This window comes from Scyliorhinus torazame, chromosome 9 (genome assembly GCF_047496885.1).
Source record: "Scyliorhinus torazame isolate Kashiwa2021f chromosome 9, sScyTor2.1, whole genome shotgun sequence".
NCBI lineage: Eukaryota > Metazoa > Chordata > Chondrichthyes > Carcharhiniformes > Scyliorhinidae > Scyliorhinus > Scyliorhinus torazame.
In genome coordinates this window covers 214,688,710-214,716,204 of record NC_092715.1, presented here as the reverse complement: position 1 = coordinate 214,716,204, position 27,495 = coordinate 214,688,710, and the positions used below count along the sequence as shown (strand labels likewise).

Sequence of the window (27,495 nt, the reverse complement as noted above, 5' to 3'; positions counted from 1 at the left end):
TTGGGGACAAATCCAATCACTTGGGACTCAGGGTCAAGGGCCGCCCCGGGAGGCGGGAAGCCCCTGGGCCCTATAAAAGTGAGGGGCCAAGTTCAGATCTCTCTCGCTCTCCTCTTCACCTGCTCGAGACCTTTGCAAGAACAGCAACCGGCAACAGTAAGTTTGAATCCAGCGATCGCTATCCGGTAGAGACACCTAGCCACCGACCTGTAGCAGCCTTTTGAATCCCGCGGGCCAGATCTGATTGGACAAGCCATTCGTTTCCCTGACCTGGTGGGCTCTTCCTAAGTTAAGTATTGGCCAGTAGTGATAGGTTTATTATATAGAAAGTAGTATTAGGGTATTAATATTGCTTGTTGTATATAATAAATGACCGTTGTTTTAATCCGTACTAAGCGGTGTGCTGTGTTATTAATCATAACCTGAAGTTGAACCACGTGGCGGTATCATAAAGATACCTGGCGACTCATGAGCAAAGGTGACGTAATCAGAGCAAATAGACTAAGGTTAAAAAGAGCAACATATTGTAGAATTGTAGAGTGTTAATGAATAGGAGGGGGTCAAGAAAAGGCAATCTGAAGAGAGATCATGCTGTGTATTCCAATACATTTTTATATCGCCTATTTAAATCCAGATTTATTACAAATATAAAACATGTCCTCATGCTGAATATTTGCCAGTGAAAGTAGTTGTAGATACAGGGTTTGTGCGCTGTAAGCATCTTTGTTAAGACCGTTTTATGCTGGAAACAGCATTTCAGATTGGTTAGGAGTGGCAGGACAATTTTAAATGTTTTGTTTTACAGCTATTCACTACTTTATATACCACACATTTCATCTTTTGAAGCATGTTTCCTGCAGAACTTACCAAAGAATTTTGGATGAGTATTTGCAGCTTTGGTCTGTGTGTAAGTACCGCTCATTACTGGGCATTTAGACCAATTAAAGGAGCTACTTGAACAAAGTACCAAAAACAAGTACTGGCAAACTTTTGAAGCATTTTTAAAGCAATTTTATTTACTTGAGAAGTGACCAAAGGGTAAGTGGGTGGGTTAAGGGAGGGCACCTGAGCACGGTCTCCCTAATGTTCCTGACACAAGTGTGGGGTCTAGGGGCTCGTGGTGTGGCTGAGGGTGAGTGTGCTGACCAAGGTTTGCAGCACAACTGGCTCACTGGATGGCACTCTGAGAGAAGATGGGCCATGTAAGGGTGGGTGAGGCTTGCGAGATTTGAGGGTCCCAGGGTGGAAGGCCTAACTGATTGTTGGTCTATCTCATCCTCCATTTCCTTCCAGATACCAAAATGATTGTTGGTGTCAGTCACGCAGCGGCTGCCCTTGCGTTGCTGGTGGCGGCTCAGGTGGCCAGTCACCAGAGGAGGCTGCAGTGATGATACAGGCTGGAGGTGCCACCCCATGTGCAGCAGGCGGCTGCACACCCTGTAGACCCAGCCACCCATCAGTCTCAGGAGGAACCCAGAGGAGGACGACAACGATGGCCCAAGGTGTACAGACATAGCTGGTCTTTCAATGAGATAGCAGACAGCGTGTGCCACAGAAGACTCCATCTTAGGAGAGAGAGGCACTGCGGCACCTGTGCCACGTCCTCGCGGACGTGGCACCCCGTGGAGGAGGAGGATATCCCATCCCGGAGTTCATGAAAGTTACTATAGCCCTCAACATTCATGCTATCAGTTCATTCCAAGGCTTGAGTGGGGACCTGTGCGGCACATCCCAATATACAGCCCACAGGAGCATCTAGGAAGTCATAGGTGCCCCGTATGTCTGTCTCTCTGCTAACAGCTCGCTCACACCAATTCTTTGGGACTCTTTCAAACACCTACTGAATGTCACAGCTCTGGCATATCATCTGCATCAGCTCTGGGAGAACCTTGCCAGAGGCTCGGCATCCGACTGGGACCCAGTTGAGTCCAGGGATCCAGGAGACCTCTGACTGCTGCCTCCCTTGAATGTTCCTGCCTCCACCTGAAGTGCATCAACAACTGTGGGTGCTCACCAGATTGTGCCCCAGAAGCCTGTCCACTAACGTTGCCCACTGAGGTGTGTGTCTCTGCGCTGGTGGAAGGTGGGGGTGATAGCTGTGACGCCTCGATGGTGGTCTCCTCGGAGCTCTCCTCTGAGGTGTTCTCTTGGCTGCAGTGCCGAGAAACATCCCGTTATCCAACAGCACTTAGTTTATTTGGCCTCAGGGAGTTTTTCCCTACCGAGGCCCTTCTTAGTGAGGCCAAACTTCAGTTCACCAGCTGGAAAGGCGCCTCACAGATCGGGGCTCCATTTTGTCCACCAGCTCCAGTCTTTCCCTTTCCCCCATCTTTCAGGCTTTGTCCACCGGCCCCCATCCTTCATCACCAAACCTAGCATCAGGGCACCCTAGCAGTGCCAGCTGGGAACCTTGGCAGTGCTCCTGGCACCCTGGCAGTACCACCCTGGCCAGACTGGCATGCCAGCATTCCTGGGTGCTTGGGGAGTGCTATGGTGCCACCCTGCCCTCTACCCGGCCATCCGGGGGTCTCCAATAGCCTGGGAGATCTCCCCCCCCACTTGGTGCCCTTGTGCCTGGTCCATGTTTGTGTGGACCAGTACTAAACGGCGCCCTGGCGAAGTCTCCAAGACAAGGCGGCTGAGTCACGGGCGCCAGCTTCCGTGTATTTAAATGATCTGATCTGCAAGGAGCCCTTGCTGCTGGCTCCCGGTACTGAGCCCAATTTGGGGCTCACGTACCATTCACCCGCTGCGCCTGGATCTACACCGGGCGCAATTGGGAGGTTGAATTGCGCCCATAATCTGGATACCTCTACCTAAATTCTTTTAATAACATGACTGCAACAGACACATATTACAAGATATGTATGTAGAAACATTTTCTCCATTCATCACAATCTTTCAACCACCCGACCGAGACCTCTAATCTGTTGTCACAATGCCAATTGCTCAGTTTAAAATGATCCCCACTGACACCTGAATGGTTGAAATCCAAGTGGGGAGTAAAGATAAAAGAGAGACACATGAGGTGTATCAAACAGCAATAGGAAAATCAATAACAGAAACTCAAGGGTGAATTGAAACTCTGTCCGCAGAGAAACCTCATGTGACTGAGTAATAATACAGGCAGTAAGATATGATGAACTTAGCAAGATTATTTAAACAATCTGTTTTAATTGCTCAGAAACGATTCATTCACAACCTGAACCATCTTGTGTTGGCAAAAATAAAATGTTTACTCTGGATCTTAAATTGTTACGTTGAACCTTACATTGATGCTCTTGTTCGAGACTCTTCAAATAGCTTATTTCTATATACTCATTCTCACCCCTTCAGCATTATTTGTTCAGTATATTTTCTTTATAAGCATTAATATTGCTAATGCAATGAAGACTTTTGAAAAGATGTTGAGGAACTATTAGAAAGCATAATAAGATACTCTTACCTTTGACCACGTTGAGCTTTGGATAGAGATGGTGTGTGAAGCATGAAGCCAATTAATCAGTGCTTCCTTTTCGGTGCTGCAAGGAATTTAAGAGTGAGCAAATGATCCTACGATAAAGAACAAGTTACACCTGTTCTGCAAAATCTGAATGATTCTGACTGACAAGTCATAGCGAGGAAATATGCAAATATAAGGAAGTCTTTTCTATCTGGAGCCGTTTAAGTTATTGTTGACATTTTAAGTTAAAAGCTGCGATTCTTCTTGTTTATAGACAATTTTCGACAATTTGGTTCCGCTGCCCATAGCGAGCATAGAATCCAGCGCATTAGAAAGCTTCAGGGTGAATCAGAATAACATCCGCCATCCAAACAATCAAGTTGCAAGCTCCAAGATAAAAACAAAATGATATAAATTCCGAAAGATAATCACCTGACTGTTGAGCTCTATTTTTAGCTCTGTCCACATTGTGATCAGCAAAAGAAACCAAACAGCCAAGTTCCATAGCACAGGTAGCATTGTTCTATTTTGTGTTATAACGATCCCAGACCAGACCCAACAGTGGATAGGATACTGGACAGAAACCCCAATATATTGTTTTAATTTAGTAAAACTGTGAAGAAAGGATACCTCACTCCAGGAGTGATTTCACTCAAAATAGAGATATGGTATATTAAAACTAACTTTATTACTAACACAGCATAGGTCACACGGTCGGCAGCTCCCGCCGATAACGGACTTTTAGGCCCTTTTAGGGAGCTCCAGCGGCACTTTGACAATGATTCCCGGTGTGGGAAGGAAACAGTGAGGGTCCCCCAGCACTGTGTGGAGTGGACCAGGAGTGGAGCGGTCAAAAAAGTGGCTTTAGAGAAGAGAGAACGGGCGTGAAAAAACAAGATGGCGGCTGGCGGGGATCAGGTAGCGTGGGCCCAGTGCTCCCGGGAGCTGCAGGAGTTTTTTAAAAAATATGTTTATTCAGAATTTTTCAACAAACATTTTCAACCATTCAAACCCCCCCCCCCCCGCCCCGTAAAAAAAAAAAGAAAAGAAAAGTAACCGAACAGGACATAAACATATCAATCCAACATAATACAGAACTTGTACAATGGGTTCCTCCCGCACATATTGACTTTCCCATATGTTTATGTTTTTCCTTTTTCAAGTGCCCCTAGGAAAACCCCCTTCCCCGCCCACCCATATACCCCCTTCCCGAAAGAGATACCCCCCCCCCTCCCCCCCTCCCCTTCCTGGGTTGCTGCTGCTGCTGACCGACCTCCATCTAACGCTCCGCGAGATAGTCTAGGAACGGTTGCCACCGCCTGAAGAACCCCTGCGCAGAACCTCTCAAGGCAAACTTTATCCTCTCCAGCTTGATGAACCCTGCCATGTCATTTATCCAGGCCTCCACGCTGGGGGGCTTCGCGTCTTTCCACAACAGCAAAATCCTCCGCCGGGCTACCAGGGACGCAAAGGCCAGGATGCCGCCTCTTTCGCCTCCTGCACTCCTGGCTCGTCCATCACTCCAAATAGTGCTAGCCCCCAACTTGGCTTGACCTGGACTTTCACCACCTTGGATACCGTTCTCGCAACTCCCCTCCAGAACCCATTGAGTGCCGGGCACGACCAGAACATATGGGCGTGATTCCTGAGCACCTCCCACATCTGTCCTCCACCCCAAAGAACCTACTCAGCCTCGCCCCTGTCATATGCGCTCTGTGAATAACCTTAAACTGTATCAGGTTAAGCCTGACACACGAAGAAGAGGAATTAACCCTACTTAGGGCATCAGCCCACAGCCCCACTTCAATCTCCTCCCCCAACTCCTCCTCCCATTTGCCCTTTAGCTCCTCTACCAAAGCCTTCTCCTCTTCTTTCATCTCCTGATATATCGCCGACACCTTGCCCTCTCCGACCCATACTCCCGAAATCACCCTGTCCTGAATCCCCTGTGCCGGGAGCAACGGGAATTCCCTCACCTGTCACCTCACAAACGCCCTCACTTGCATGTACCTGAAAGCGTTTCCTGGGGGTAGCCCAAACTTCTCCTCCAGCGCCCCTAGGCTTGCAAACGTCCCATCGATAAACAGATCCCCCATTCTTCTAATCCCTGCCCGATACCAGCTCTGAAACCCCCTGTCCATCCTTCCTGGGACAAACCGATGGTTACCTCTGATCGGGGACCACACCGAGGCTCCCATCGCACCCCACTGCCCCCAGATCTTTAGCGTTGCCGCCACCACCGGACTCGTGGTGTACCTTGTCGGCGAGAGCGGCAGCGGTGCCGTCACCAGCACCCCCAGTCTCGTTCCTTTGCAGGACGCCATCTCCAACCTCTTCCATGCCGCCCCCTCTCCCTCCATCACCCACTTACGGATCATCGCCACGTTGGCTGCCCAATAGTAGCCACCCAGATTCGGCAACGCCAGCCCTCCTCTGTCCCTACTGCGCTCCAGAAACCCCCTCCTTAACCTCGGGGTCTTGTTTGCCCACACAAAATCCAAGATGCTCCTGCCTACCCTCTTAAAAAAGGCCTTGGTGATCATAATAGGAAGGCACTGGAACACAAAAAGAAACCTCGGGAGGACCATCATTTTAATTGACTGTACCCTGCCCGCTAGCGAGAGTGGCAACATATCCCATCGTTTGAAGTCCTCCTCCATCTGCTCCACCAGCCGCGTCAAATTAAGTTTATGCAGGGCCCCCCAACTCCTAGCTACTTGGATCCCCAAGTACCGAAAGCTCCTTTCCGCCCTCCTCAACGGTAGGTCGTCTATCCCTCTTCCCTGGTCCTCTGGATGCACCATAAAGACCTCACTTTTCCCTACATTGAGCTTATAGCCCGAGAAGTCCCCAAACTCCCTGAGGATCTGCATGACCTCCACCATCCCCTCCACTGGATCCACCACATGCAGCAAGAGGTCGTCTGCATACAGCGACACTCGATGCTCCTCTCCCCCTCGGACCACCCCCCTCCATTTCGTAGACTCCCTTAATGTATGGCCAAAGGTTCAATTGCTAATGCAAACAACAGGGGGGACAGGGGGCACCCCTGCCTCGTCCCTCGATACAGCCGAAAATACTCCGACCTCTGCCGATTCGTAACCACACTCGCCATCGGGGCTCTATATAGGAGCTTAACCCAACTGATAAACCCCTCCCCAAACCCAAACCTCCGCAACACTTCCCAGAGATACTCCCACTCTACTCGGTCAAAGGCCTTCTCCGCGTCCATAGCTGCCACTATCTCCGCCTCTCCCTCCACCGATGGCATCATAATCACGTTTAGGAGCCTCCGCACATTGGTGTTTAGCTGCCTGCCCTTTACAAATCCCGTCTGGTCCCCGTGAATCACCCTGGGGACACAGTCCTCAATCCTCGTAGCCAGCACTTTTGCCAGCAACTTAGCATCCACATTAAGGAGCGAAATCGGCCTATACGACCCACATTGCAGTGGGTCCTTATCCCGCTTCAGAATCAAAGAGATCATCGCCCCGGACATTGTCGGAGGCAGGGTCCCCCCCTCCCTTGCCTCATTGAAAGTCCTCACCAGCAACGGGGCTAACAGGTCCGTGTACTTCCTGTAAAACTCAACCGGGAACCCATCTGGTCCTGGGGCCTTCCCCGCTTGCATGCTCCCCAGTCCTTTAATTCAGCTCCTCCAACCCAATTGGCGCCCCCAAACCAGCCACCTCCTGCTCCTCCACCCTCGGGAACCTCAGTTGGTCCAGAAATCGTCGCATCCCCTCTTCTACCGCTGGGGGCTGAGATCTGTACAGCTCCTCATAGAAGGCCTTGAATGCCTCATTTACTTTCACCGCACTCCACACCGTAGTTCCCCTGCCATCCTTGATTCCACCTATCTCCCTCGCTGCCATCCTCTTACGGAGCTAATGTGCCAGCATCCGGCTCGCCTTCTCCCCATACTCATACGTCGCCCCCTGTGCTTTCCTCCACTGTGCCTCTGCCTTCCCTGTGGGCAACAGGTCGAATTCCGTCTGGAGACTTCGCCTCTCCCTGAGTAGTCCCTCTTCAGGGGCCTCTGCATATCTCCTGTCCACCCGTAAAATCTCCCCCACTAACCTCTCCCGTTCCCTGCCCTCTCCCTGTGAGCCCTGATGGAGATTAACTCTCCCCTGACCACTGCCTTCAGCACCTCCATACTACCCCCACCTGCACCTCCCCGTTGTCGTTGGCCTCCAAATACCTTTCAATGCACCTCCGTACCCTCCCGCACACCTCCTCATTTGCCAGTAATCCCACATCCAAACGCCACAGCGGGCGTTGGTCCCTCTCCTCTCCCAACTCCAGTTCCACCCAGTGCGGGGCGTGGTCTGAGATGGCTATGGTCAAATACTCCGTTCCCTCCACCTTCGGGATCAGCGCCCTGCTCAGAACAAAAAAATCTATCCGGGAGTAGGCTTTGTGTACGTGGGAGAAAAAAGAAAATTCCCTGGCCAGGGGCCTGGCAAATCTCCACGGATCCACTCCCCCCATCTGGTCCATAAACCCCCCTGGTCTGCCACCTTGGCCGCAGCCGGCCTCTTCCCCGTCCTAGATCTAGAACGATCTAATGCTGGTGGGTCCAACACCGTGTTAAACCCCCCCCCCCCATTATCAAGCTTCCTACCTCCAGGTCCGGAATGCACCCCGACATACGCTTCATAAATCCAGCATCATCCCAGTTCGGGGCGTATACGTTTACCAATACCACCCACGCCCCCTGCAGCCTACCGCTCACCATCACGTATCGACCTCCATTGTCCACTACAATCTTCTTGGCCTCAAACGACACCCGCTTCCCCACCAGTATTGCCACCCCTCTGTTCTTTGCATCCAGCCCCGAATGGAATACCAGTCCTACCCATCCCTTTCTTAACCTGACCTGGTCTGCCACCTTCAAATGTGTCTCCTGAAGCATGACCACGTCTGCTTCAGTCCCTTTAAGTGCGCGAACACTCTGGCCCTCTTAACCGGCCCATTCAGGCCCCTCACATTCCACGTTATCAGCCGGATTGGGGGGCTTCCCACCCCCCCAACCCCCCTGCCGACTAGCCATCTCCTGTTTTAGGCCAGTCCCGTGCCCGCACCTCCCGCACCCTCCAGTCCCCCAGACGGGGGACCCCCACCCCGACCACCTCTTCTGTTTTCAGTTCCCCCTCGGCCAATGCAGCAGCAACTTTATTCCCACCCCTCTCCCCCCTTCCTCCTCCCCCCGCTAGATCCGTATCTAGCTCTTTTGCTCCCCCCATAACAAGCCCGTAATTCAGCTGACACCTGCTGACCCTGGCTTCCCCCGCCTTCCCGTTGACCCTACCCGTGTGGAAATCCCCCCTCCTCCTCCCCAGCAATCGGTGTGCGCTCCTCCATCCCCTCCCTCCGTCCTTCCCTAACGCGGGAAAAAGCACGCGCTTTCCTGAGCCGGCCCCGCCCCCTCTGGCGCAGCTCCTGTTGCGGCCTTATCCCAATTCCCCCATCTCCGGGCCTCCCCTCCCTACAGCACCGGCGCCCACATTCCCCACAGTCTCCCCATCAAATCTCTTCTCCCATCCCCATCCATCGTCCCACCCGTGGAACATTCCGTACGCATATTTAAAACCCTGTATACAACTGACATCCCCCCCCACAATCATTGACCCTCAGTTTGAGTCCAACTTTTCAGTTTGTATAAAGGTCCAAGCCTCTTCAGACGTTTCAAAGTAGTGGTGTCGATCCTGAAATGTGACCCACAATCGCGCTGGCTGCAGCATTCCGAATCTCACCCCCTTCCTATCCAGCACCACCTTGGCCCGATTAAAACCAGCTCTCTTTTTAGCCACCTCTGCACTCCAGTCCTGATAGATTCAGATCACCGCATTCTCCCACCTGCTGCTCCGTTCCTTCTTGGCCCATCTCAGGACACACTCTCTGTCCACGAAACAATGAAACCTCACCACTACCGCCCTTGGCGGCTCGTTGGCCTTTGGTCTCCTCGCCAGGACCCGATGAGCCCCATCTAGTTCCAGGGGACTCGGAGAGGCCTCCGCACCCATCAGCGAATGGAGCATCGTGCTCACATATGCCCCGGCATCGGCCCCCTCCACCCCTTCAGGGAGACCCAGAATCCGAAGATTCTGGTGTTATGCTGGGGTTGTCTCCGTGTTCTCTTGTGTTTTTGTTGCCCCCTTTGCCCTGGGCCCTCGAGGCTTTGGGCGAGGAAGCAGTTGGGAAGAGTTGCGTCACAGGTGGTGGGGTTGGCCCAGACAGGGAGAGCGGTTTATCCGCTCAATGGTGGGGGTAGTACCCGAAGCTAGGGGGTTTGAGAGTATTGTGCCTTGTTTTTTTTCTTCTTTCCCTGTACACACGGGGTGCAGCGTGGAGGGGGGGGACTTTACCTCACTTAGGTGGGGGGGGGGGTTTGGAGACTCGTAAGGGGAGCCGACAGTGGGATTGGAGGTGGAGGCGGGAGCATCCGGGGTGAGCATGAGTCAGCTGACTTGCGGGAGTGCAATGGGGGGGGGGGGGTTAGGGGGGTTAAGCGGATGCTTGACTGGGGTGGGGCGGTTTGAGGGGGGGGGGGCTGGGATGCTGCTTTGCTGACTGAAGGAGAATTTATTTTAAAGGGGAGAGTCGGGATGGGGAGCCTCCAGCTGGGGGGCTGGAGTGTGCGGGAGGCGCGGGCATGTGGCTGGCCTAACAAAGGAGATGGCTAGTCGGCAAACGGGGGGTAATTAGCCCCCCGACCAGGCTGATCACGTGGAACATGAGAGGCCCGAATGGGCCGGTCAAGAGGGCCCGTGTGTTTTCGCACTTAAGGGGGCTGAAGGCAGGCGTAGCCATGTTACAAGAAACGCATCTGAAGATTGCGGATCAAACCAGGCTGAGGAAGGGATGGTGGGGCAAGTTTTCCACTCAGGGCTGGATGCGAAGACCAGGGGGGGTCGCAATTTTGGTGAGCAAGCGGGTGGCATTTGAGGCGGCAGGTATTGTGGCGGATAAAGGGGGTAGATATATTATGATGAGTGGCAGGCTGCAGGGGGCCCGGGTTGTGCTAGTGAATGTGTATGCTCTGAACTGGGACGATGCAGGGTTCATGAAGGGGATGATGAGTAGTGTTATAACCTGCCTACTTACCATTGGCTGGGGACTAATGACTATCCCACAATCCTGTGGGAGTATGAGCTTCCCCAATGAGGGGGGCGGAGAAACCACTAGTAAACTCCTAGTATAAATAAAACGAGCCAGTCTCGTGTCCATTGATCCGGAAGACTGCTTCTTTAGGCCTCTTTTGAATGTCTGCACTGCGCGCTCCGCCAACCCATTTGAAGCCGGGTGGTAAGGGGCAGTGCGGATATGGCGGATGCCGTTCATTTTCGTGAACCTCGCAAACTCCTCACTCGTGAATGGAGTGCCGTTATCCGTGACCAGCACCTCGGGGAGGCCATGATTACTAAAAGTTAAACGCATCTTTTCAATTGTTGCGCAGGACGTTGTCCCCTGAATCTTATGCACCTCTATCCATTTGGACTGGGCGTCAATTAGTAGAAGGAACATGGATCCTTGAAAAGGGCCTGCAAAATCTGCATGCAAGCGTGCCCAAGGCCGCCCTGGCCATTCCCAGTGATGTAGGGGTGCGGCCGCCGGAAGCTTCTGATGCTCCTGGCAAATGGAGCAGTTTTGGGCCACCTTCTCATTGTCGGTGTCGAGGCCTGGCCACCAAACATAACTCCAGACCAAGATGAAAATGTTGGCCCGGAGTTATGTCTGGTGGCCAGGCCTCGACACCGACATTGAGAAAGTGGCCCAAAACTGCTCCATTTGCCAGGAGCATCAGAAGCTTCCGCCGGCCGCGCCCCTACATCACTGGGAATGGCCAGGGCGGCCTTGGGCACGCTTGCATGCAGATTTTGCAGGCCCTTTACAAGGATCCATGTTCCTTCTACTAATTGACGCCCAGTCCAAGTGGCTAGAGGTGCATAAGATGCAGGGGACAACGTCCTGCGCAACAATTGAAAAGATGCGTTTATCGTTTAGTACGTATGGCCTCCCCGAGGTGCTGGTCACGGATAACGGCACTCCATTCACGAGTGAGGAGTTTGCGAGGTTCACGAAGATGAACGGCATCCGCCATATCCGCACTGCCCCTTACCACCCGGCTTCAAATGGGTTGGCAGAGCGCGCAGTGCAGACATTCAAAAGAGGCCTAAAGAAGCAGTCTTCCGGATCAATGGACACGAGACTGGCTCGCTTTTTGTTTACGTACAGGACCACCCCGCATGCAGTGACTGGGGTAGCTCCCGCAGAACTCCTAATGGGCCGGAGACTTCGCACCCGCCTTAGTATGGTTTTCCCGGACATTGGCGCAAAAGTACGCCGCACACAAGAACGGTAGGGACAGGAATTTTCTCGGCATCGGCCGATTCGGCAGTTTGCGCCCGGTGACCCAGTGTTCGTTCGGAATTTTGCTGGTGGTGCCCAATGGGTTCCTGGTGTAATCTTTCGCCAAACGGGCCCTATATCTTACCAAGTGCAAGCCCAGGGTCGTCTCCAGCGAAAACATGTAGACCACGTTCGGTCCAGAAGACTATCCCCTCAAAAGATTCCCCGCCCCCGGAGCTCATTTCAACAGCCGCAGAGACCAGAGACAAGGGAAGGTAGTCCTCACAATCTTCCACTGGTGCCTCACTCGAAGCCTGCGCAGGTCGTTACGGGACCGAATGGAGATAGAGACGCTGACATGACGGAGGCAGCAGACTCTGACTCCGAGATGGAGACACAGGATGCATCAGAGGGGGAATCCTCGGGTCCACGGGCCGTGGATGTACAACCGTTGCGCCGTTCATCACGGAAGCGCCGGTCTCCGTCTCGTTACACGCCGCCTGATCCAACGCCGCGCGCAAATGGTGTCCGGCCTGCGGCCAAACGAGTCCGACGCCCTCCTTCGCCAGGGTCTTCGGTGGATTCCTTGGACTTTGGGGGGGAGGGATGTTATAACCTGCCTACTTACCATTGGCTGGGGACTATCCCACAATCCTGTGGGAGTATGAGATTCCCCAATGAGGGGGGCGGAGAAACCACTAGTAAACTCCAAGTATAAATAAAGCTGGCCAGTTCAGGAACCAGCAGGAAGGAGTATGTAGCAAGGGAAGTTACTGCTACTGTTATGTATATATGTTATAGTAAATAAATGTTTTTACTTTGTATCCTTAAAACTCGTGCTGGATTCTTCGTGGCCCTTATAAAAAGTAGGATTCCGGATTTGGAGTCAAGCAGTTTGGTAACGGGGGGGGACTTCAATACAGTCCTGGACCCGGTGCTGGACCGGTCTAGGTCGAGATCAGGTAAGAGGCCGGCAGCTGCCAAGGTCCTGAGGGGGTTCATGGACCAGATGGGGGGAGTGGACCCATGGAGATTTGCCAGGCCAAGGGCGAAGGAGTTTTCTTTTTTCTTCCATGTGCACAAGGCGTACTCCCGGATTGATTTTTTTGTGGTAAGCAGGGCGCTAATCCCGAGAATGGAGTGGGTGGAGTAGTCGGCCATTGCGATCTCGGACCATGCACTGCACTGGGTGGAGTTGGGGCTGGGGGAGGAAAGAGGCCAACGCCCTCTGTGGAGACTGGACGTGGGACTATTGGCGGATGAGGAGGTCTGTGGGCGGATTCGGCGGTGTATCCAAAGCTATGTGGAGACCAATGATACCGGGGAGGTTTCAGTGAGTGTGGTCTGGGAGGCGCTGAAGGCAGTTATCAGGGGGGGAGCTAATTTCAGTCAGGGCCCACAGGGAGAAGAGGGACAGGATGGAGAGGGAGAGGTTGGTGGGGGAGATACTTAGGGTGGACAGGAGTTATGCGGAATCCCCCGAGGAGGGGTTGTTAAAGGAGCGCCGGAGTCTGCAGGCGGAGTTTGACCTGTTTACCACGGGGAAGGCTGAGGCTCAGTTGAGGAAGGTACAAGGAGTGGTGTATGAGTATGGGGAGAAGGCAAGTAGGATGCTGGTGCATCAGCTGTGGAAGAGAGAGGTGGCCAGGGAGATTGGGGGAATTAGAGATGGGGTGGTAACACGGTGCTGAGCTCGGCAAGGATAACCGAGGTCTTCAAGGACTTTTATGGCAAATTGTATGGGTCAGGACCCCTGGAGGGGGGGGGAAGGGATGAAGCAATTCCTGGACCAACTGAGGTTCCCTAAGGTGGAGGAGGGGCGGGTAGAGGGATTGGGGGCCCTGATTCAGATGGAGGAATTGGTTAAGGGGTTGGAGGGTATGCAGTCGGGCAAGGCCGCAGGACCGGATGGGTATCCCGTAGAATTTTACAGGAAATTTTCAGAGCTGTTGGGTCCGCTATTGTTGAGAACTTTTAACGAGGCTAAGGAAAAGGGAATCCTTCCCCCGACGATGTCGCAGGCTCTGATCACGCTTATCCTTAAGCGAGATAAGGACCCGTTGCAATGTGGTTCCTATAGACCGATTTCGCTCCTTAATGTAGATGCCAAACTGTTGGTCAAGATCTTGGCCACTAGGATTGAGGACTGTGTCCCGGGAGTGATCAATGAGGATCAGATGGGGTTTGTGAAGGGCAGGCAGTTGAACACGAATGTGCGGAGGCTCCTGAATGTGATCATGATGCCCTAGGAAGGGTGGAGTGGGAGTACCTGTGGGAAGTGCTAGGCAGATTTGGGTTTGGAGAGGAATTTATAGGGTGGGTTAAATTATTGTATCAGGCCCCGGTAGTGTTGCTTTTATTAGCCTTAGTTTTATTAGCTCTAATTATGTCACCTTTGCTCACGAGTCGCCAGGTATCTTTCTGATACCGCCACGTGGTTCAAGCTCTAGTTATGATTAATAAGCCAGCACACCGCTTAGTAAGATTGAAATCAACGGTCATTTATTATGTACAGCAATAAATACTTACACAATAATCCTACTTTCTATATCACTACCTACCACTACTGGCCAATACTTAACTTTTGGGAATGGCCCGCCAGGTCAGGGAAACGAATGACTTATCGAATTGAGTCTGGCCTGCGGAATTCAAAAGGCTGATACGGGTCGATGGCTAGGAGTCTCTATCGGGTAGCGATCGCTGGAGTCAAACCTACGGTTGCTGGTCGATGGTTCTTGCGAAGGTTGCGAGCAGGAGAAGAAGGGAGAGAAGGGTCGATCTGAACTTGGCTCCTCACTTTATAGGGCCCAGGGGCTTCCCGCCTCTCGGGGCGGACCTTGACTCTGAGTCCCAAGTGATTGGACTTGTTCCCAATCACTGGGTTCGATATGCTCCAATAATGGGGCGATTCCTGGATCGGGGGGTGGTCGTTCACCTGTCTTTGTCTCGGCCACTGCTGGCGCCGAGAGGTCTGGATCGGCATTCAATTGCTAATATGTTGCAATTGTTCCCGGGGATAGCCGATTAAACTGCAGATGTCTGTGTTGATGTGCTGCTAATGGTCGCAGGTATCGATCTGGGCCGACTTCCCCAGAGCCGAATACGCTATTCTGTCTGCAGCTGTCCGTTTGTGCCCTATTGGCTGCTTTTCCCATCAGCCTTTTCGGTTAGCCATTTTACATCGGGTTTTGGCCAAATTAATCGGGAACCAGCCATTTTAGGTGGCTACAGTAGCGAGTGTGTCGACGAACCGGCTGCGGTCGGAGTACTTTAGGTTACATCGAGGAACGAGTCAGGGGTGCCCCCTGTCCACCCTGCTGTTTGCCCTGGCAATCGAGTCACTGGCCATGGCGTTGAGGGAGTCCAGAAACTGGAGGGGGCTGGTTCGGGGGGAGGGGGAGGGGGAGGAGCATCGGATTTCACTGTATGTGGATGACCTGCTCCTGTACATTGCAGATCCGGTGGAGGGGATGGGGGAGGTCATGCAGATCCTTAGAGATTTTGGGGACTTTTCAGGGTATAAGCTGAATGTTGGGAAAAGCGAGCTTTTTGTGGTGCATGCGAGGGGCCAGGAAAAGAGACAGGGAGAGCTACCGCTTAAGATGGTGGAGAGGAGCTTTCGCTACTTGGGCCTTCAGGTGGCTAAGAGTTGGGATGCCCTGCACAAGCTCAATTTAGCGCGGCTGGTGGATCAGATGGAGGAGGACTTTAAGAGGTGGGACATGCTGCCGCTTTCCCTGGCGGGCAGGGTGCAGTCTGTAAAGATGACGGTCCTCCCCAAGTTCTTGTTCGTCTTCCAGTGCCTTCCCATTCTCATCCCCAAGTCCTTTTTAAAGCGGGTAAACAGGATTATTATGGGATTTGTGTGGGCAAACAAGACCCCGCGTGTTTAGAGACTGTTCTTAGAGCACAGTCGGGGTGGGGGTGGGCTGGCGCTGCTGAACATTTGCAGTTATTATTGGGCAGCGAAGATATCCATGATTCGGAAGTGGGTAGTAGAGGATGGGGGGGGGGGGCCGGCGTAGAAGCGGTTGGAGGTGGCGTCTTGCAGGGATACTAGCCTGGGGGCATTGATAACGGCTCCGCTGCCGCTCCCGCTGACACGGTGCACCATGGTACACCGGTGGTGGCAGCGACATTGAGGATCTGGGGTCAGTGGAGACGGCACAGGGGGGAGGCAAGGGTTTCAGTCTGGACCCCGATATGGAACAATCACAGGTTTGTTTCAGGTAGAATAGATGGTGGGTTCCTAAGCTGGCACAGAGCAGGTATCAAAAGGATGGGGGACTTTTTATTCATAGAATTTACTATTCATAGAATTTACAGTGCAGAAGGAGGCCATTTGGCCCATCGAGTCTGCACCGGCTCTTGGAAAGCGCACCCTACCCAAGGTGAACACCTCCACCCTATCCCCATAACCCAGTAACCCCACCCAACATGAAGGGCAATTTTGGACACTAAGGGCAATTTATCATGGTCAATCCACCTAACCTGCACATCTTTGGACTGTGGGAGGAAACCGGAGCACCCGGAGGAAACCCACGCACACACGGGGAGGATGTGCAGACTCCGCACAGACAGTGACCCCAGCCAGAATCAAACCTGGGACCCTGGATCAATTGTGCTCTCCACAATGCTACCGTGCTGCCCTAATTTATTGTTTATTGATGGGACTTTTGCTAGTCTGAGGGCGCTGAAGGAGAAATTTGCGTTGCCCCCAGGGAATACATTTTGGTGCATGCAGGTTCGGGCGTTCGTGAAATGCAGGTGGGGAAATTTCCATTGTTACCTGCCCGGAGGATACAGGACAGGGTGGTCTCGGGCGTGTGGGTAGGGGATGGCAAGGTATCGGACATATACCAGGAGCTGCAGGAGGCGGAGCAGGCCTCGGTAGTAGAGCTGAAGGGCAAGTGGTAGGAGGAGCTGGGTCAGGAGCTAGATGAGGGCCTGTGGGCTGACGCCCTGGGCAGGGTCAATTCATCCTCATCTTGCGCCAGGCTGAGCCTGATTCAGTTTAAGGTGGTGCACCGGGCACACATGACAGTGGTGAGAATGAGTAAGTTCTTTGGGGTGGAGGACAGGTGTGTGAGGTGTTCAGCGGGCCCAGCAAACCATGTCCATATGTTTTGGGCATGCCCGGCTCTTACAGGATTTTGGAAAGGCTTTGCAAAGGCTATGTCCAAGGTCTTGGACACTCGGGTAAAACCGAGCTGGGGATACCGATATTTGGGGTGTTAGACGATCCGGGAGTGCAGGAGTCGAAAGAGGCCGGAGTACTGGCCTTTGCCTCCTTGGTAGCCTGGAGGCGGCTCTTGTTAATGTGGAGGAACGCGAAACCCCCAAGTGTAGAGGCTTGGGTCAGTGGCATGGCTGGATTTCTCAGGTTGGAGAGGATACAGTTTGCCTTGCGAGGCTCCTTGCAGGGGTTCTCCAGGCGGTGGCAACTGTTTCTTGACTTTCTCACGGAACGTTAAGTGGAGGTCAGCAGCAGCAACAATCCAGAGGACGGGGGGGGGGGGGGGTGCTGGTGGTGGATAGATTTTATTTGTAAAGGGCAGATACCCACCTTGTTTTGCTAATTTGTTAAGTTGTTTTCTTAATTATTACTGTGCTTTTTGTTGTTTTCTTTTTGTAGTGGTTTGTAAAAATGATTGAAACATTTTGAATAAAAACAAATTTTAAAAAAATATATATATATTTAACATCACACAAGAAAATACTTAAAATTACCCCTTAAACAATGCTAATCAATACAGTGACACACTAACCCTTAACTGCTATCTTTATTTCCAATCAAACAACAAAACCATCTCAGATCCCAATCCACTTTTAAATACATAAATCAAATGGGAGGAGGTGTTGAGCATCTTGAAAAATATTAAGGTAGATAAGTCCCCAGGGCCTGATGGGATCTACCCCAAAATACTGCCGGAGGCAAGGGAGGAAATTGCTGGGGCTTGACAGAAATCTTTGCATCCTCACTGCCTGCAGATGAGGTCCCAGAGGACTGGAGAATATTTTTTTTAAATGTTTTTATTGAGTTTTTTGTGGTACACAAAACAAGGATAGGTGTGGGCAAACAGTAGGAGATAGAGAATAAATAAAAATATTTACATGTACGTCAGTTGGTTTCAGTTATTTACATGCATACATCATCGTTCTTTTTCTTGCTTTATTTACAGCGGTGGTTGTGATTTCCTGTTTTTTGTTCCATCTTGGTTTTTGGCTCTGGCTGTTTCTCCTGCTCCACCTCCTCTTATCCTCCCCTCCCCCCCCCCCCCCCCCCCCCCTCCGCCACCACCCTTGGTTATTTATCTTGCCTCCTTCCCTCATCTGTACTTGTACTCCTGTTATGTTGGTGTGATAACACTTTTCATACTGCTTTTGCTGGGCATGGTTGGGTTCCATGTCCCCCTGTCCCCCTCCCACTTACCCTCCCCGCCCCGCCCCTTCCTTGCTGTGTCATGACTACCCTCTCCTGTTCTTTGACTTCTTAGTTGTTGGCTACAAACAGGTCTTGCAACAACTGAGTGAGTGGCTCTCACATTTTGTGGAATCATCTTCCGATCCTCGGGTGGCGAATTTAATTTTCTCCATTTGGAGAAAGTTCGATAGGTTGGACAGCCAGTTTGCAGCTTTGACTGGCGCTGCTGATCGCCAGCCGAGCAGGATTCTCCAGCTGGTGATCAGGGAGGCAAAAGTAAGGGCATCAGCCCTCCTCCGCATGAAGAGATCTGGCTGTTCTGATGCCCCGAAGATTGCTGCTCTTCGGCAAGACTCCACCCTCACCCCCACCACCTTGGACATTGCCTTGATGAAGGCTGTCCAAAACCCAGCAAGTCTGGGACAAGACCAGAACATGTGGGTGCAATTGGCCGGGCCTCCTTGGCACCATTCACATCTGTCCTCCACTCCCAGGAGAAACCTGCTCATTCGGGTTCTGGTTAAATGGGCTCTGCGTACCGCTTTTAGCTGCTTTAGGCTTAGCCTTGCGCATGTGGAGGTGGAATTGACCCTGTGCAGTGCTTCGCTCCAGAGCCCCCACCCTATTTCAAACCCCACATCCTCCTCCCACGTCTCCCTCATCTCGTCCAGTTGGGTGTTGGCCCCCTTAGTAGTCACCCATACATATCACCACAGTTCCCTTTCCCTAGGATGTCCGCGTCCAGCAGGTCCTCGAGCAGTGATTGTCATGGTGGTTGTGGATACGTCCTTGTTTCCCTGAGTAGGACATTTTTGATCTGTAGGTGCCTTACTTTGTTCTCTCTCATCAGCTGGAATCTTTCTGTCAGTTCCTTGAGCGTTGTTAACCTGTTGTTGGTGTAAAAGTGCCCAACTGTCAGCGTCCCCTCGTCCTGTCTCCACATTTTGAAGGTAGTGTCCATAGTCGCCGGCGTGAACCTGTGGTTGTTGCAGATGGGGGCCTTGTCGGACATTTTGGTTATCCCAAAATGCTATTACAGTTGGTTCCATGACTGGAGTGTTGCTATTGCCACTGGGATCATTGAATATTTATTAGATGGGGATGGAAGTGCCCGGAGAGAGGTCCCTCTGCAGGAGCCCCCTTCATAAACACCCACTCGGCTTCTGGCTCTTTTATCCACCCCTTTACCCTCTCCACGGTTGCTGCCCAGTGGTAATATTGCAGGTTTAGGAGGGCAATTCTCTGCAGTACTCTCTTTGGGATCCTTGCGTTGTTCCTTCCCTACGCAAACGCCATTATCAGTTTGTCTAGTGGAATGATGTAGATCGGGATGGAAGTAAACAGGAAGAGGAACCTGGATGGACAGTACGTTCATTTTGATCATCTGCACTCTCCCTGCCAGGGAGAGTGGGAGTGTATTCCATTTCTGAGGTCCTTTTTTACTTCCTCCGCCAGGCTGGTCAGGATGCACTTGTGGATCCCTGTCCAGTTATGAGCGATTTAGATCCCCAGGTAGCAGAATTTGTGTTGGGCCTGTATAAAAGGCAACCCCTCCAGCTCTGCCCTTCCCCTTTGCAGGTTCACCGGGAAGATCCTGCTTTTGCTCAGGTTAAGTTTGTAGCCTGAGAAGGCTCCAAACTCTTTCAAGAGCTCCATGATTCCCTCCATGCTGCTTCGTGGGTCTGAGATGTAGAGGAGCAGGTCATCCGCATACAGCGACACTCGAGCACCTGCTTTCCACCTGTCCTCTGGAGTGGCTGCTGTTTGGCACTTTTCCCTCCTCGTCGCATTGTGGTAGTGGTGTGGGGATGTCTTTTGGTGTTAGCGGGCATTTGTCGGGTTTGTGGGAGGAGAGCCACCTGATGTGCGACTTCTCAGCACATCCCCGTCACCAGAAGAACTGGAGAATAGTTAATGTTATTCCTTTGTTTCAGAAGGTTAGAAAGGATAATCCAGGAAATTACAGGGTAGTGAACTTTACGTCAGTGGTAGGGAAAGTATTGCAGAGGCTTATTCAAGGCAGGATTTACTCCCATTTGGAAACTAGTGGACGTATTAGTGAGAGGCAGCATGGTTTTGTGAAGAGGAGGTCGTGTCTCACTAACTTGATAGAGTTTCTTGAGGAAGTGCCGAAAATGATTGATGAAGATAGGGCAGTGGATGTTGTCTACATTGACTTCAGTGAGGTCTTTGACAAGGTCCATCATGATTGCTGATTGCTGTTCTCGTGCGGGGCGCAGTGGTTGCTGAGTGAGTGCTTGCTGAGAAGGGGAGTAAATTTTTAAAAAACTTACTGTTGGGAGTTTCCAGCTTAATCCGGTCGGAGTGAGGACAGAGTAACTGCTGGGAAAGTAGTAAAGATTGAAATTGTTTGCGCGGGCCCATAACAGCTGATTGCTGTTCTCGTGCGGGGCGCAGTGGTTGCTGGTTAAGTGTTTTATTTTTACCTGTATTTAAGTTGGGCAGTTTCTAAACCCGAGACACTACACTTGTCGTGCCCCCCACCCTTCCACCTCCTTTAACCTAAGGGGTAGAGTGAATAACAGGTAAGCTCTTTCTTTCTTTTTCTTGTTTTATCTAGAGGGGATGGCAGGGAAGGCAGTGCAATGTTCCTCCTGCAGGATGTTTGAGGTGAGGGACGCCGTCAGTGTCCCTGCTGATTTCACCTGTGGGAAGTGCACCCATCTCCAGCTCCTCAGAAACCGCGTTAGGGAACTGGAGCTGGAACTGGATGAACTTCGGATCATTCGGGAGGCAGAGGTGGTCATAGATAGTAACTTCAGGGATGTAGTTACTCCGAAGAATAAAGATAGATGGGTGACGGTGAGAGGGGCTGGGAGGAAGCAGTCAGTGCAGGGAACCTCTGTGGTCGTTCCCCTCAGTAACAAGTTTACCACTTTGGATACTGTTGAGGGGGCGACCTACCAGGGGTAAGCCACGGTGAACGGATCTCCAGCACTGAGTCCGTCCCTATGGCTCAGAAGGGAAGGAGGGAGAGCAGGAGAGCAATAGTTATTGGGGACTCGATAGTTAGAGGGACAGACAGACGGTTCTGTGGCAACAAAAGAGACTCACGGATGGTATGTTGCCTCCCGGGTGCCGGGGTTCGTGACGTCTCGGACCGTGTTTTCAGAATCCTTAAGGGGGAGGGGGAACAGTCACAAGTCGTGGTACACATCGGTACCAACGACATAGGTAAGAGAAGGAATGGGGATTTAAAACAGGAATTTAGGGCGTTAGGGTGGAAGCTGAGAGCCAGGCCAAACCATGTTGTCTTCTCTGGTTTGTTGCCGGTGCCACGTGATGGCGAGGTGAGGAACAGGGAGAGAGTGCAGATAAACATGTGGCTGCAGGGATGGTGTAGGAGGGAGGGTTTCAGTTATGTGGATAATTGGAGCACATTCTGGGGAAGGTGGGACATGTACAGACAGGACGGTTTGCACCTGAACCAGAGGGGCACCAATATCCTGGGAGGGAAATTTGCTCCGGCTCTTCGGGGGGGTTTAAACTAATTTGTCAGGGGGCTGGGAAAACGAGCTGTAGTCCAGAAGCCAGTGTTGAGATTAGTGAGGTACTGAAGAGGGTATCAAGGTCGCAGGAGTGTACCGGCAGACAGAAAGATGGGTTGAAGTGTGTCTACTTCAGTGCAAGGAGCATCCAGAATAAGGTAGGTGAACTTGGAGCGTGGATTGATACTTGGGACTACGATGTTGTGGGGCTGGTTTAGCTCACTGGGCTAATCGCTGGCTTTTAAAGCAGACCAAGGCAGGCCAGCAGCACGGTTCAATTCCCGTACCAGCCTCCCTGAACAGGCGCCGGAATGTGGCGACTAGGGGCTTTTCACAGTAACTTCATTGAAGCCTACTCATGACAATAAGCGATTTTCATTTCATTACGGAGACATGGTTAGAACAGGGACAGGAATAGTTGTTGGAAGTTCCGGGGTATAGATGTTTAAATAAGAGTAGGGAAGGTGGTCAAAGAGGTGGAGGAGTAGCATTGTTAATCAAGGATAGTTTAACGGTTGCAGAAAGGCAGTTCGAAGGGGATCTGCCTACTGAGGTAATATGGGCCGGAGTTTAAATAGGAAAGGAGAGGTCACGTTGTTAGGGGTTTTCTATAGGCCCCCAAATAGTAATAGACATGTAGAGGAAGAAATTGCAAAACAGATTATGGATAGGTGTGGAGGTCTCAGGGTAGTTGGCATGGGTGACTTTAACTTTCCAAATATTGATTGGAACCTCTTCAGGTCGAACAGTTCGGATGGGGCAGTTTTGTACACTGTGTGCAGGAGGGTTTCCTGACACAATGTATGGATAGGCCGACAAGAGGGGGGGGGGGGGGGGGCATATTGGATTTGGTACTGGGTAATGAACTGGGCCAAATGTTAGATTTGTTTGTGGGAGAGCACTTTGGAGATAGTGACCACAATTCGGTGTCTTTCACTATTGCAATGGAGAGGGATAGGACCATACGGCAGGGCAAGGTTTAAAATTGGGGGAGGGGGAATTATGATGCGATTAGGCAAGAATTAGGGAGCATAAGATGGGAACAGAAACTGTCTGGGAAAGGCACAAATGAAAAGTGGAGCTTGTTCAAGGGACAAATATTGCGTGTCCTTGATAGGTATGCCCCTGTCAGGCAGGGAGGAAATCTCCGTGTGAGGGAACCATGGTTCACAAAAGAGGTTGATTTCTTGTCAAGAGGAAAAAGGAAGCATATGTAGGGATGAGAAAACAAGGTTCAGTTGGGTCGCTTGAGGGTTACAAGGCAGCAAGGAATGAGCTAAAAAAAGGGGTTAGGAGAGCTAGGAAGGGGCATGAGAAGTCCTTGGTGGGTGGGATCAAGGAAAACCCCAAGGCTTTTTCCTCTTATGTGAGAAATAAAAGAATGACCAGGGTGAGGGTAGGGCCGGTCAAGGACAGTCGTGGGAACTTGAGCATGGAGTCAGAAGAAATAGGAGAGGCGTTGAATGAATACTTTTCTTCAGTGTTCACCAACGAGAGGGGCCATGTTTTTGAGGAAGAGAGTGTGATACAGGCGGGTAGGCTGGAGGAGGTAGATGTTCTGAGGAAGGATGTATTTGCAATTTTGAAAAACCTTAGGGTCGACAAGTCCCCTGGGCCAGATGGGATATACCCAAGGATTCTTTGGGAGGCAAGGGATGAGATTGCAGAGCCTTTGGCTTTGATCTTTGGGTCCTCACTGTCCACGGGGATAGTGCCAGAGGACTAGAGAGTGGCGAATGTTGTTCCTCTGTTCAAGAAAGGGAATAGGAATGACCCTGGTAACTATAGGCCGGTTAGTCTTACTTCGGTGGTTGGTAAGTTAATGGAAAAGGTCCTGAAGGATAGGATTTATGACCATTTGGAAAGATGCAGCTTAATCCGGGATAGTCAACATGGATTCGTGAAGGGTAAGTCTTGCCTCACAAATTTGATTGAATTCTTTGAGGAGGTAACTAAGTGTGTAGATGAAGGTAGAGCAGTTGATGTCGTATACATGGATTTTAGTAAGTCATTTGAGAAGGTTCCTCATGGTCGGCTTATGAAGAAAGTAAGGAGGTGTGGGATAGAGGGAAATTTGGCCAATTGGATAAGTAACTGGCTATCACATAGAAGACAGAGGGTGGTGGTGGATGGAAAATTTTCAGATTGGAGACCAGTTACCAGCGGTGTACCACAGGGATCAGTGCTGGGTCCTCTGCTATTTGTGATTTTTATCAATGACTTGGAGGAGGGGGCTGAAGGGTGGGTCAGTAAATTTACTGATGGCACCAAGGTTGGTGAAGTAGTGGATGAGGTGGAGGGCTGTTGTAGGCTGCAAAGAGACACTGATAGGATGCAGAGCTGGGCCGAAAAATGGCAGATGGAGTTTAACCCTGATAAGTGCGAGGTGATTCATTTTGGTAGAAAAATGTTGAATGCGGATTACAGGGCCAACGGCAGGGTTCTGAGGAATGTGGAGGAACAGAGAGATCGTGGGGTTCATGTCCACAGATCTCTGAAGGTTGCCACTCAAGTGGATAGAGCCGTGAAGAAGGCCTATATTGTGTTAGCGTTTATTAACAGGGGGATTGAATTTAAGAGCCGTGAGATTATGCTGCAAATGTACATGACCCTGGTGAGACCACATTTGGAGTATTGTGTGCAGTTCTGGTCACCTCACTCTAGGAAGGATGTGGAAGCATTGGAAAGGGCGCAAAGGAGATTTACCAGGATGCTGCCTGGTTTGCAGGATAGGTCTTATAAGGAAAGGTTGAGGGAGCTAGGGCTTTTCTCTTTGGAGCGGAGGAGGATGAGAGGCGACTTAATAGAGGTTTATAAGGTGATGAGGGGGATAGATAGAGTGGACGTTCAGAGACTATTTCCTCAGGTGGATGTAGCTGTTACAAGGGGGCATAACTATAAGGTTCAGAGTAGGAGATATAGGAGGGATGTCCGAGGTAGGTTCTTTACTCAGAGAGTGGTTAGGCTGTGGACTGGACTGCCTGCTGTGATAGTGGAGTCGGACACTTTAGGAACTTTCAAGCGGTTATTGGATAGGCACATGGAGCACATCAGAATGACAGGGAGTGGGACAGCTTGATCTTGGTTTCGGACAATGCTCGGCACAACATCGAGGGCCGAAAGGCCTGTTCTATGCTGTACTGTTCTATGTTCTATGGCAGACTGGTACAGAAGGCAAAGTCACATGGGATCAGAGGTGAGCTGGCAAGATGGATACAGAACTGGCTTGGTCATCGAAGACAGACGGTTGCACTGGAAGGGTGCTTTTCTGAATGGAGGGCTGTGACTAGCGGCATTCCACAGGTATCAAAGAACAAAGATCAAAGAAAAGTACAGCACAGGAACAGACCCTTCGGCCATCCAAGCCTGCGCCGACCATGCTGCCCATCTAAACTAAAATCTTCTAGACTTCCGGGGTCCGTATCCCTCTATTCCCATCCTATTCATGTATTTGTCAAGATGCCCCTTAAACGTCACTATCGTCCATGCTTCCACCACCTCCTCCGGCAGCGAGTTCCAGGCACCCACTACCCTCTGTGTATTATTTGGAGGAAAATGTAACTGGTCTGATTAGTACGTTTGCGTACGGCATAAAGATTGGTGGAATTGCGGATAGCGATGAGGACTGTCAGAGGATACAGCAGGATATAGATCGGTTGGAGACTTGGGGGGAGAGATGGCAGATGGAGTTTAATCCGACCAAATGTGAGGTAATGCATTTTGGAAGGTCTAATACAGGTGGGATATTTCCAGTAAATTGCAGAACACTCAAGAGTATTGACAGGCAGAGGGATCTGGGTGCACAGGTCCACAGGTCACTGAAAGGGGCAATGCAGGTGGAGAAGGAAGTCAAGAAGGCATACGGCATGCTCGCGTTTATCGGCCGGGGCATTGAGTATAAAAATTGGCAAGTCATGCTGCAGCTGTATAGAACCTTAGTTACGCCACACTTGGAGTATAGTGTTCAATTCTGGTCGCCACACTACCAGAAGGATGTGGAGGCTTTGGAGAGGGTACAGAAGAGGTTTACCAGTGCGTTGCCTAGTATGGAGGGCTTTAGCTATGAGGAGAGGTTGGATAACCTCGGTTTGTTCTCACTGGAATGACGGAGGTTGAGGAGCGACCTGATAGAAGTCTACAAAATTATGAGGGGCATGGACAGAGTGGATAGTCAGAAGCTTTTTGCCCAGGGTGGAAGAGTCAATTACTAGGAGGCATAGGTTTAAGTTGCGAGGGGCAAGATTTAGGGGAGATGTGTGAGGGCAGTGTGTTTACACAGAGGGTAGTGGGTGCCTGGAACACGCTGCCGGAGAGGTGGTGGAAACAGGTACGATAGTGACGTTTAAGAGGCGTCTTGACAAATATGGAAATGAAAATATGAAAATACATGAATAGGATGGGAATAGAGAGATATGGGCTCCGGAAGTGGAGAAGGCTTTAGGTTAGACAGGCAGCATGGTCAGTGGAGGGCCGACGGGCCTATTCTTGTGCCGTACTGTTCTTTGCTCTTTGTGTAGTTAGCACACAGGAGCACTTGCCATCCAGAGAGGTCTTTTGAGACTATTTGAAAAGATGGCCCTGGACCCTGTCAGACCAATGTAGAATCTCTGGGCGCATTCCTTCAGAAAATTCTCAGCTTTCCTTCCAGCCGCAAACTAAACGTCTAAAAACCTCCAACTGACTGCTTGAACCCCTGGCTCTTCCCATTAACTACATCATCGCTCTAAACTAAATACATCTCTAATCACCACGCCACAGGGAACCCCTTCTTATATATAAACAAAAATCTATTAGCCCAAGCTTTTATGATGCTTTAATTACATCTCTGGCTCCCAAAAAGCTTTGCTGTCTTGCAAACCAGGATTTTTAAAAAAAACACTACTGCAGCAGTCATACACACACTAACCCGGGCCTTTAACCCTTACTGCACGAAACACACAGAATACAATATATCAGAAATTCCCACATTCATCACAGCCTGTAAATTTCTTATAGGTGGAGAGTAGGTATTGGTAGATCCTTTCCTCTCATTACACTTTATCTATTCTTAGTTTATGAATTTCACTATTACATAATGATGGACTGGCGAAAAACAGTGGGCCAAAATTGAGCATGAATGTAAAATAGTTAACATATTGACAATTGCTGCTTCCAAGTATTCACTAGAAATTACAATTGTAATAATGCCGCCACAATGGGGCTGCATTTGCCATTCCCGCCAGCAGTTCGAATCATGGTGAGCTGGGGTACAGAATACAGAGTCATGGCATAAGTCAGTTTACCGCCAGCGGGAAATTAGTTTGTAGTTTTGTTCTCCTGATTTTCACATAGGTTAAAGGCAGGTCAATGTTCTCACTGATCGTTGTTGGGAATCACATTTGCATCCATTTTCATCCGGTCTTTGCTCATTAAAAATACAACCCGCCGGAATCACATTCTCCCTCCAAATTTAAACTCCCCGCCAGCGGATAATTAGAACGGCCTGTTTGTCTGTCTGTTTCTGCTACGAGGTTTCAGTGCTTGGCAGAAACCAAGGCTGGTGCACAGACTACAATACCAGCAGGGAGGGGAAAGATGGAGACATGTCTAGGGGTGATCTAGAAGAACATGGGAGCGAAGGGGGAAGATGGAGGCATGACCCAGGGTGGGGAATGAGTGGAAAATGGGAGGGAAGATGGAAGACAGAGGTATGACTGTGAGGGGGGAGCGAGCGTAGTTGATATCGCTGGTCAATCTGTTATCGCTAACCTCTACGAATGAACGAT

The 27,495-nt window shown here is 50.9% G+C and overlaps 1 protein-coding gene across 4 annotated transcripts in view; it reads right to left on the bottom strand.

The window, feature by feature from the left end:
* LOC140429730 (transmembrane protease serine 11B-like) overlaps window positions 1–3,583 on the bottom strand; it is a 142,282-nt gene extending 138,699 nt beyond the window's left edge. For 2 of the 4 annotated variants that reach the window (XM_072517068.1, XM_072517073.1), the window contains exon 1: window positions 3,446–3,581. The gene's annotated coding sequence lies outside the window, so the exon portion shown is untranslated. Of the gene's footprint in view, window positions 1–3,445 lie in introns of all 4 variants that reach the window. The other 2 variants (XM_072517072.1, XM_072517069.1) reach the window with 2 other exon arrangements.
* Between the last annotated feature and the right edge of the window lie 23,912 nt (window positions 3,584–27,495).